The sequence below is a fragment of the Somniosus microcephalus genome, chromosome 19 (genome assembly GCF_052327205.1).
Source record: "Somniosus microcephalus isolate GS21.2 chromosome 19, FLI_Smic_1.0, whole genome shotgun sequence".
NCBI classification, from domain to species: domain Eukaryota; kingdom Metazoa; phylum Chordata; class Chondrichthyes; order Squaliformes; family Somniosidae; genus Somniosus; species Somniosus microcephalus.
Genome location: NC_141005.1, coordinates 73,919,299 through 73,931,735, shown reverse-complemented (window position 1 = coordinate 73,931,735; position 12,437 = coordinate 73,919,299).

Here is a 12,437-nt window from a genome sequence, read left to right as displayed (position 1 = left end):
ACTCCCTTTCACACACTCACTCACACTTTCACAAATGCACTAACACTTTCACACACACTCACTTTCACATGCTCATTCACACTTTCGCACAGACACTCAAACACACTCACCTTCTTACACTTTCACACACACACACTCACTCACACTTTCACACACTCATGCACACTTTCACATACACACACACTCAATTTCACACACACCCACTCACACTTTCACACACACTCACCCTTTCACACACCCACTCACACTTTCACAAACATACGCACACTTTCATGCACTCACACTTTCATGCATTCACTTTCACACACTCATGCACACTTTCGCACCTGCACTCACACTTTCACTCACTCGCACTTTCACACGTTCACACACTCACTCACACTTTCAACACACACACATTCACATGCTCACTCGCACACTCACTCACACTTTCTCACACACTCCCTTTCACACACTCACTCATGCTTTCACACACTCACTTTCACAAATGCACTAACACTTTCACACACACTCTCACACAATCACTTTCACACACTCACGCACACTTTCACACTCTCTTTCACACACCCACGCACACGTTCACACACTCACACTTTCACACACTCACTTTCACACACACACTTTCACACACACTCACATATTCACATGCTCACACTTTCACGCACACATTCACACTTTCACACAGCCTCACTTTCACATGATCACTCACTTTCACACTCACTTTCACATGCTCACTCACTTTCACACACACTCACACTTTCACACTCACTCTCACTTTCATGCACACTCACTTTCATACACTCATGCACACTTTTTCACACACACTTTCACACTCACTCTTTCACACACGCACTCATACTTTCACACACACTCATGCACACTTTCACACACACTCACTTTCACACACACTCACTTTCACAAACTCATGCACACTTTCTCACACACTCTCTTTCACACACTCACTCACACTTTCACATGCACACTCACTTTCTCACACACTCACACTTTTACACTCACACCTTCATACACTCACGCACACCTTCACACACACTCACATACTTTCACACACTCACACTTTCACACACTCACTCACACACTTTCACACTCACACTTTCACATGCTCCTTCACACTTTCACACATTCACACTATCACACTCTTTCACATATTCACACTCACTTACTTTCACACACACACACTTTCACACACGCTCACACATTCACACGCTCACTCACACTTTCAATTACTCACACTTTCACACACACTGACACTTTCTCACATTCTCAATTTCACACTCACTTTCATATGCTCACTCACTTTCACACACTCACGCTTTCACACTCTCACACTTTCATACACTCATGCACACTTTCACGCACACTTTCACATACAATCACTTTCACACACTCGCACGCTTTCTCACACACTCACTTTCACACACTCACACTTTCACACACTCACGCACACTTTCTCACTCTCACTTTCACTCACTTGTGCACACTTTCACACACACTTACATTCTCACACTCATGCACATTCACACACTCACTCACGCTTTCACACACACACACTTTCACACACTCACACTTATACACTCAAACTCACTTTCACACACTCACACTTTCACAAATGCACGCACACTTTCACACACACTCACTTTCACATGCTCACTCACACTTTTAGACACTCACACTTTCACACACTCATGCACACATTCACACACACTCCCTTCCACACATTCACTCACACTTTCACATGCACACTCGCACTTTCACACACACTCACACCTTCACACACAAGTGCACTTTTGCATGCTCACACTTTCACACACTCACACTTTCACACACTCACACCTTCTCACACTCACACTCACTTACTTTCACACACACTCACTTTCACACACTCACTCACACATTCACACGCTCACTCACACTTTCACACGCTCACTCACACTTTAACACACACACTTTCACTCTCTCTCACTTTCACACACACTCACATTCACACACTCGCTCACACTTTCACATCCACTCACTTTCACACACTCATGCACACTTTCACACACACTCACTTTCACATGCTCACTCACGCTTTCACACACACTCACTTTCACATGCTCACTCACGCTTTCACACTCGCTCTCTTTCACATGCTCACTCATGCTTTCACACACACTCACTTTCACAAACTCTCTCTCTCTTTCACACACTCACACTCACTTTCACAAACATACGCACACGTTCATGCACTCACACTTTCACACACATTCACTTTCACACACTCATGCACTCTTTCACACACGCACTCAAACTTTCACTCACGCTCATGCACACTTTCACGCACACACTTTCACATGTACACTCTCACTTCCACACACACTCTATCAAACACTCACTCACACACTCACACTTTCACACACTCACTCACACTTTCACACATACATTCACACTTTCACACACACTCACTTTCACACACTCATGTACCCTTCCACACACACTCCCTTTCACACACTCACTCACCCTTTCACAAATGCACTAACACTTTCACACACACTCACTTTCACACACTCTCACACTCACACACATTTTCACACACTCATGCACACTTTCACATGCACACTCACACTTTCACACACACTCACTCACACTTTCACACACACTCACCCACAGGTTCACACACACTCACCCTTTCACACACCAACTCACACTTTCACAAACATATGCACACTTTCACACTCACTCTTTCATACATTCACTTTCACACACTCATGCACACTTTCACACATGCACTCACACTTTCACTCACTCGCACTTTCACACACACTCACTCAATTTCACACACTCACACGTTCACACACTCACTCACACTTTCAACACACACACATTCACATGCTCACTCTCTTTCACACTCACTTTCACACACGCACACTCACACACTTTCACACACACTCCCTTTCACATACTCATGCTTTTACACACTCACTTTCACACACTCACTCTCACTTTCACAAATGCACTAACACTTTCACACTCTCTCATACTCACTTTCACACTTTCACACACTCACTTTCACATGCTCCTTCACACTTTCACACATTCACACTATCACACGTTCACACTCACTTACTTTCACACACACTCACTTTCTCACACTCACCCACACATTCTCACAATTACTCTCACTTTCACACACTCATGCACACTTTCTCACACACTCCCTTTCACACATTCACTCATGCTTTCACACACTCACTTTCACACTCACTCACACACACTCACTTTCACACACCCACGCACACTTTCACGTGGTCACTCACACTTTCTCACACACATTCACACTTTCACACAGCCTCACTTTCACATGATCACTCACATTTTCACACTCACTTCCACATGCTCACTCACACTTTCACGCTCACTCACACTTTCACACACACTCACACTTTCACACACACTCACTTTCATGCACTCATGCGCACTTTTTCACACACTCGCTCTTTCACACACACTCCTCTCACACTTTCACATACACTCACTTTCACACACTCATGCACATTTTCACACATTCACTTTCACACTCACTCACACTTCCACACTCACTCTCTTTCACACTTTCACACACTCATTCAGTCTTTCACACTTTCTCACAATCATGCACTTTCTCACACACACTTTCACATGCTCCTTCACACTTTCAAACATTCACACTCACTTATTTTCACAGACTCACTTTCACACCATCACTCACACTTTCACACTCATTTTCACATGCTCACTCACACTTTCACACACACTCACACTTTCACTCACACACACACTCACTCACACTTTCACAGACACTCACATTCACACACTCATGCACACTTTCGCACACTCACTTTCACACACTCACTCACATTCACACACCCCTTCAGTCTTTCACACACTCATGCACACCTTCACACATACACTTTCACATGCACAATCACACTTTCACACTCACACACTCACACATTCACACGCTCACTCACACTTTCACACACTCACTTACTCACCCTTTCACACACTCACCGTTTCACACTCACTCACACTTTCATACTCACTCTCTTTCACAAGCTCACTCACTCTTTCACACACCCATTCAGTCTTTTACACACTCACACTTTCACACACTCTTTCACACACACACTCACACTTTCTCACACTCACTTTCACATACACACTCACTTTCACACATACACTCACACTCATGCACACTTTCTCACACTCACTCACACTTTCACACACCCATTCAGTCTTTCACACTCACACTTTCACACATGCATGCACACTTTCACACACACACTTTTACATGCACACTCTCACTTTCACTCACACACACTCTTTCACTCACACTTTCACACACTCACTTTCACACACTCATGCACACTTCCACACACACTCCCTTTCACACACTCACTCACGCTTTCACAAATGCACTAACACTTTCACACAAACTCACTTTCAAACATGCATGCACACTTTCACATGAACACTCACACTTTCACACACACTCTCACTTTCACACACACACATTCACATGCTCACTCACACATTCACACTCTCTTTCACACACTCCTTCACACTTTCACACACACTCACTTTCAAACACGCATGCACACTTTCACATGAACACTCTCTCTTTCACACACACATGCACACTTTCTCACAAACTCACTTTCAAACACTCATGCACGCTTTCACTCACTCACACTTCACACACACACACACACACACACACACACACGTTCACACACACTCACCCTTTCACACACTCACTCACTTTCACAAACACACACACACTTTCGTGCACTCACACTTTCACACATTCACTTTCATGCACACATTCACACATGCACTCACACTTTCACTCACTCACACTTTCACTCACTCACACTTTCACTCTCACACTTTCACTCACTCACACTTTCACTCACTCACACGTTCACACACTCACTCACACTTTCAACACTCACACACTCACTCACATTTTCACACTCACACTCACTTTCACACACTCATGCACACTTTCACACGCTCACTCACATTTTAACACACCCATTCAGTCTTTCACACGCTCACTCACACATTCACACACACTCACTTTCACACTCATGCACACTTTCACACACTCACACTTTCACACACTCACTTTCACATGCTCCTTCACACTTTCACACATTCACACTATCAAACTCATTCACACGATCACACCCACTTTCACACACACTCACTTTCATACACTCACTGACACATTCAGACGCTCACTCACACTTTCACACACACACTTACTCATACTTTCACACTCACTTTCACATGCTCACTCTCACTCTCACACTCTCCCTTTCATACTCACTCACACTTTCATACACACTCACACTTTCACACTGACGTTCACATGCTCACTCACACTTTCTCACACACTCACACTTTCACACACTCACTCACACTTCCACACTCGCTCACTTTCACACGCTCACTCACACTTTCACACACACACTCACATTTCACACACACTCTCATTCACACACTCATGCACACTTCCACACACACTCCCTTTCACACACTCACTCACGCTTTCACACACTCACTTTCACACACTCACTCACACTTTCACAAATGCACTAACACTTTCAAACACACTCTTTCACACGCTCATTCACACTTTCGCGCACACACACTCAAACACACTCTCTTTCACACCTCACGCACACTTTCACACACTCTCTTTCAAACGCTCATGCACACTTTCTCACATGCACACTCTCACTTTCACTCACTCTCACTTTCACTCACACACTCACACTTTCACACACTCCTGCACACTTTCACACACTCATGCTCACATTCACATGCACACTCACACTTTCACACTCACTCACACTTTCACACACTCACACTCACTTTCACAAACATTTGCACAATTTCATGCACTCACACTTTCACCCACATTCACTTTCATGCACTCATGCACACTTTCACACACACTCACTGTGGTAAACCACTGTTATACCTGCCTGTGTGGGTGTTTGTATTCCACTGTGTACATGTCTGTACATGCCTCGGCTGACTCCTCCCACGAGTCCAGGTACAAAGGTGACTGCTCCACAGTCCCTCGGTATTCTGGACTGGTCAACCACTCGAGTCACACCTTCATTCTCTTGCTAATAAAAGCCTGTTAGTTACTCGCTTAACCTCAGTCTTTTGAGTAATTGATAGCGCATCAATTTTATTAACAAGATTTTTTTATAATGGAGAAGATCCTCACACCAGCATGCCTGGACTTAGACCATCGGGAGGCGGACGCATCCACCAAGTTTGCTCACTGGCTTAGGTGCTTTGAAAGATTCCTGATTGCCTCCGCTGCAACGGTCAAATTGGATGTGGACAAACTGGATGTCCTGACCTCCAAAGTGAACCACCGAGCGTACTCGGTCATCCAGGATGCGACCTCGTACACGGCTGCTCTCAAGCTCCTCAAGGACCAGTACACGCGCCCAGTGAATGAGGTGTACGCCAGGCACCTCCTGGGGAGTCGTAAACAACAACCTGGGGAATCGACCGAGGAATACCTTCAGGCACTGTCTGTGCTTGGCCGGGCCTGTGGGTGTAAGGATGTAAAGGCCGCCGTGTACACAGAGGAACTTATCCGGGACGCTTTTGTAGCAGGCCACAGGTCCAATTACACCCGACAGCGACTGTTGGAGCAGAGTGACCTCGACCTCAACAAGGCCTCTGAACTCGCACTATCATTGGATGCAGCCTACCGGGGCATGGATGCCTACTCCTCTGCACCGTGGACGCCGCGGGGAATGACAGCCTGGGACACGGTAGGACCGTCTCATAGCGCCGTGCCACCCCAGCCACATCCCAGCAACGGCCCAACTACCGCAGCAGTGTCCCAAGGCCAGAAATGCTACTTCTGTGGCCAGGCCAAACACCCCAGAGCGCGCTGCCCGGTGAAAAATGCGATCTGCTCGGGCTGCGTGAAGAAGGGACACTACGCCAGCGTCTGCAGGGCCAAAGCCACCCCGAACCCCAGCAGCGCCGCATGTGGGCCGTGCGGGCCGTCATCTTGGGCCTCCCCAGCCATGTGCGAACCACCGGAACAGCAGCCATTTTGGACGCCTCCAGCCACATGGGGATCATGGACGCCGCCATCTTGGACGCAGCAGGCCCCCAACACCACCTCATCTGATACCAGCAGCGACAAACCGACCCCTACGCTGGCCTCCGTTATGCTGGACCAAGTGAGACCGCACCAACTGGCCCGGTCCACAATGGACATTAAGGTAAATGGTCACGAAACAACCTGCCTTTTTGACTCTGGGAGCACGGAGAGCTTCATCCACCCCGACATGGTGCGGCGTTGCTCTCTCCCAGTCCTGCCTGCGCACCAGCGGATTTCTATGGCCTCCGAGTCCCAGTTGGCGGCTACTGCGTGGTGACACTCTTAGTAGACGGGACTGTGTACGATAATTTTAAACTTCTGGTCCTGCCCCACCTCTGCGCTGCCGTTCTACTGGGGTTAGATTTTCAGTGCCACCTTAAAAGTGTTACGATGGCGTACGGTGGACCCCTCCCCCCACTCATAGTCCGCAGCCAGCAGCTTCCAAACTGCCCGCCGCGCACCAGGTGCAACCTCTCCACACTCAGAGTTACCCCCTCCCCCCCCCCCCCCCACTGTTTGCTAACCGCACCCCCGACTGTAAGCCCATCGCCACAAAGAGCAGGCGATGCAGTGCCGGGGACAGGGTTTTCATTAAAACCGAAGTGGAGCAGCTCCTGAAGGAAGGGATTATTGAGGGCAGCACCAGCCCCTGGCGAGCCCAGGTTGTGGTCGTTAAGACCGGCGAGAAGCAGCGCCTGGTCATCGACTACAGCCAGACAATAAATCGCTACACCCTGCTGGGTGCTTACCCACTCCCCCGCATAGCTGATATGGTCAACCAGATCGCGCAGTACCGCGTCTTCTCGACCATTGACCTGAAATCAGCGTACTACCAGCTCCCTATCCGCCCTGAGGACCGCCAGTATACTGCCTTTGAGGCAAACGGCCGCCTCTATCACTTCCTTAGGGTTCCCTTTGGCGTCACCAACGGGGTCTCCGTCTTCCAAAGGGAGATGGACCGGATGGTCGATCAAAATGCGTTGCAGGCCACTTTCCCATATCTGGACAATGTGACCATCTGCGGCCATGACTTGCAGGACCATGACGCAAACCTCGAAAAATTCCTCTGCACCACCCAACTCCTGAACCTGACGTATAACGAGGAGAAGTGCATATTCCGCACAACCCGCCTCGCCATCCTTGGCTGTGTTGTGGAACACGGAGTCATCGGTCCCGACCCCGACCGGATGCGTCCCCTTATGGAACTCCCACTGCCTCAAGGCCCTGAAGAGGTGCCTAGGGTTTTTCTCCTATTACGCGCAGTGGGTCCCCTACTATGCGGACAAGGCCCGTCCGCTGATCAAGTCCACCTCTTTTTCCCTTGACGGCAGAGGCCCGCTTAGCCTTCCACCGTATCAAGGAAGACATTGCCAAAGCCACCATGCACGCAGTGGACGAATCCATCCCCTTCCAGGTGGAAAGCGACGCGTCCGACTTTGCCCTGGCCGCTACCCTTAATCAGGCGGGGAGACCCGTGGCCTTCTTTTCACGAACCCTCCAGGGCCCGGAGACCAGACACTCCGCTGTTGAGAAGGAGGCCCAGGCTATTGTGGAGGCTGTGCGTCATTGGAGGCACTACCTGGCCGGAAAACGATTTACCCTGCTCACTGACCAGCGTTCAGTTGCTTTTATGTTTAACAACAAGCAGAGGGGCAAAATCAAAAACGACAAGATCTTGAGGTGGAGAATCGAACTTTCCACCTACAATTACGAGATCTTGTACCGGCCCGGGAAGCTCAATGAACCCCCGGATGCTCTATCACGTGGCACCTGCGCCAGCGCGCAGATCGATAGACTGCGGGCCCTCCACAATGACCTCTGCCACCCGGGGGTCACCAGGTTCTTCCACTTCATCAAGGCCCGCAACCTGCCTTACTCCATTGAGGAGGTCAGGACCATGACCAGGAACTGCCAAGTCTGCGCTGAGTGCAAACCGCACTTTTATAGACCAGACAGGGCTCACCTGATAAAAGCCACTCGCCCCTTCGAGCGCCTGAGCGTTGATTTTAAAGGTCCTCTCCCCTCCTCCGACCGCAATGTGTACTTCCTCAACATTATTGATGAGTACTCCCGTTTCCCGTTCGCCATCCCCTGCCCGGACATGACCAGTGCCACGGTCATTAAATGTCTGAACGACCTCTTCACCCTGTTCGGTTTCCCCAGCTATATCCATAGCGACCGGGGCTCATCGTTTATGAGCGACGAACTCCGCCAGTACCTGCTCGCTAGGGGTATTGCCACAAGCAGGACTACCAGTTACAACCCCCGGGGGAACGGACAGGTGGAAAGAGAGAATGCGACAGTTTGGAAGGCCGCCCTGCTAGCCTTAAAGTCTAGGGGCCTTCCGACCTCCCGCTGGCAGGATGTGCTCCCCGATGCGCTCCACTCTATTCGGTCACTGCTCTGCACTGCCACTAACGCCACCCCTCATGAGAAAATGTTTGTCTTCCCAAGGAAGTCCACATCGGGGATGTTAAGTCTGTGTGTTATATTGAGAATTACTACACAGACCACAAGAGTAAAAATTAACAGGTCTTTACTAGTCGAAGGTCAGGGCGGAACTGCCCAATAAATCATTACACAGCACTTATATACTGGTGTGGTCACCACCGGTATTACAGTATACAGCAGCCAAGATAAAGTAGTGCAACTCTTAAAATAGTTCTCTTAAAGGTGGAACGGTTACATACACTACAATCCTCCCTTTTTAGCTTAACAGTATATGTTTCCCATTAAACATAACATCATAACATATATATACACAACTTCATGTAAAAACAGTTCACAGATTCAGTCTCTGCGGTGGCGCCTCCTGCGCTTCCTGACTCGGTCCGGATAATGCCTCGGTGGTGTAGTAGTTTTCGATGGTGTAGTAGGTTCTTGTTGCTGGGGTGACTCATCTAATAGTCCTTCACTGGACTTAACCGCTTGAACTTCCGTAGCTTCAGAACCAGCTTGAACTTCCGTAACTTCAGAACCAGCATTGCTGACTTCTAAAAGCTCGAGTACCTTGGGAAGTTTTTCTACTTCCAGACTGATTTGACTCAGTTCGGAGGGACCACGTGCGTGACCTGGCAGGGGTGATAATAGTTCAGATGAGTCATCATCTTCTGCTTTTCTATTGTCTTCTATTTCCTCCATGCCCAGCTGGACGTTAGCCAGCTTTTGTTCCCAATCCAGACATCTCTCCTGAAGAGACTTCTTCATGTGTTTAGCTTCATCCAGCTTTTTCTGGGCTTCCTGCAAGTCTTTTACTAATGACATCACTTGTGATTTCAATACTTCAACTTCATTCGGAGATTGATTGTTCGGACTATTCAATCCCTCTACTGGCGCAGCTGTTTCAGCGTTCTGTTGTTCTACATTGACGTGAGTCAGCGTACTCTTGGCATCCAAGGGCTGCTCTGCTGCAATCTTCTCAGTCTGTGTTGCAACCTCAGCTGTTTTAATAACTTTTGAGAGCTCCGAAACCCTTTCCTTGGAAGATTGAAGCTCGTGTTCAAGTTTTTCCAATTTCAGAGTCTTGTCCCTCAGCATATGAAAGAGTTGGCTGACCGTTAACTCTTCTGACATCAGACGTTTCCCAGTATCGTCGTCATGTGTTTTTGACGTATAGGCTGCAGGGCTGTTTGTAACCTTGCACTGGGGGTCCTTTGTTGCTTTTAATTCGCCATCATCCGCAGCCTCCACCGTTCGAATTTCAACAAATGAATCGTCCGGTGATGCTGCACCCAACTTCAGTAGGAGCTCGGAATTCATGGCAACCACATCAGCCTTTCCTGCCTGCAACCTGCTAACAAGCGCCTTCAGTTGCTGAACATCCTGCTCCACCAGATTAGGGCACGCACCTTCAGCAACTGAATCAGCTTTGATTCGTTTGGCCTCCTCGCGCAGACGGTTTGTGTGTTCCTGCTCCATTTTCTCAATCAGCTGCTTCTGCTGTCTTCCCAAATTCTCCAACTCTGTGTCAAAGAACTTTTTCTTTGCATTCATCTCTTGCTCAAAACGGCGAATCATTTGTTCTAATTGCTGTTGTAGTTTGAGATTGAGTTGAGTTCGAGCCCCGGGTTCCTCAGAAATGTGCATGTCTGTAGACTGGACAGACTCAGAATTTTCTGTCAAACTATGTTGTTGTTGTTCAGTGGAATTCTGTTCTGATACTTTGTTCTCTCCTGAAGCATTTATACACTCCTTCGTTTTTCCATCATTAGTCTGCAAGTCCATTTTAGACTTGTCTTTTGCACATGGGCTGGTCTTACCATCATCAGTTCCAGGGTCTGAGCTGATTGTCTTCCCCGAGTTCTCACTCTCTGCTTTGTCACTGTCACTGCTGCATATGCCCTCATCCAATATTCTGGACAATCATGCAGGTTTGACATCTTTTCTTTTTCCGGAATCTCCCGTTATTGCTTTTAGGGAGTGCCAGTCCATCTTTATTTTCCTGATCCACTCCCGTCCCAGAAGTGGTGGACCTCCCTCAGGTAATACATATAAGTCCATTCCTTGGTGTTCTTTGCCCTTGTGTCTCACCTTGACTTTTATCTTTCCGATGGGGTATACTCTTTGCCCCGTGTATGTCTTCAAGACAATCTCGGTATCTCTCAAGGGTATATGTGAGAATAGCCACTTGTAGTCCCTTCGGTTTATGACTGTTAGGGCTGATCCTGTGTCCAATTCCATTTTCACTTGGACTCCGGCTATCTTGAGCGTGACCCAGATAGTTTGTAGGTCAGCTTCCTTACTCACATTGTGAATTCTCAGACTACCCAGTTCCTGGTTGTTGGAGTCTGAATCCGAATTCTGTTCATCCGAACTCTTCTCAGCCACCTTATGTACCTTTCTGCACTTTTCCAGCGGTGACTTTTTGTTGTTGGTCTTCTTTCCTGACCGGCATACTTTAGCTATGTGACCAAGCTTGCCACATTTTCTACATTCCTGGTTTTTAAACCAGCATTGGTTCTGATCATGTGTTGTCTTCCCACAACGATAACATTTCGTTGTACCCGAAGCCATTTGATCTACGTTGAGTACCGCTGCCTTCAGCTGCATTTCCGCAGTGCCTCTCGCTGCGGCTTCGTGCGATGCTGCAATAGTGACAGCCTTATCAAGTGTAAGATCATTCTCTTCAAGTAGCCGCTTTTGTGTTCCTTCTTTCGACAACCCACACACGAATTTGTCTCTCAGTGCCTCTGTCAGATTTTCCCCAAACTGACAGTATTTCGCTAGCTTACGCAGTTCAATTAAGTACTCC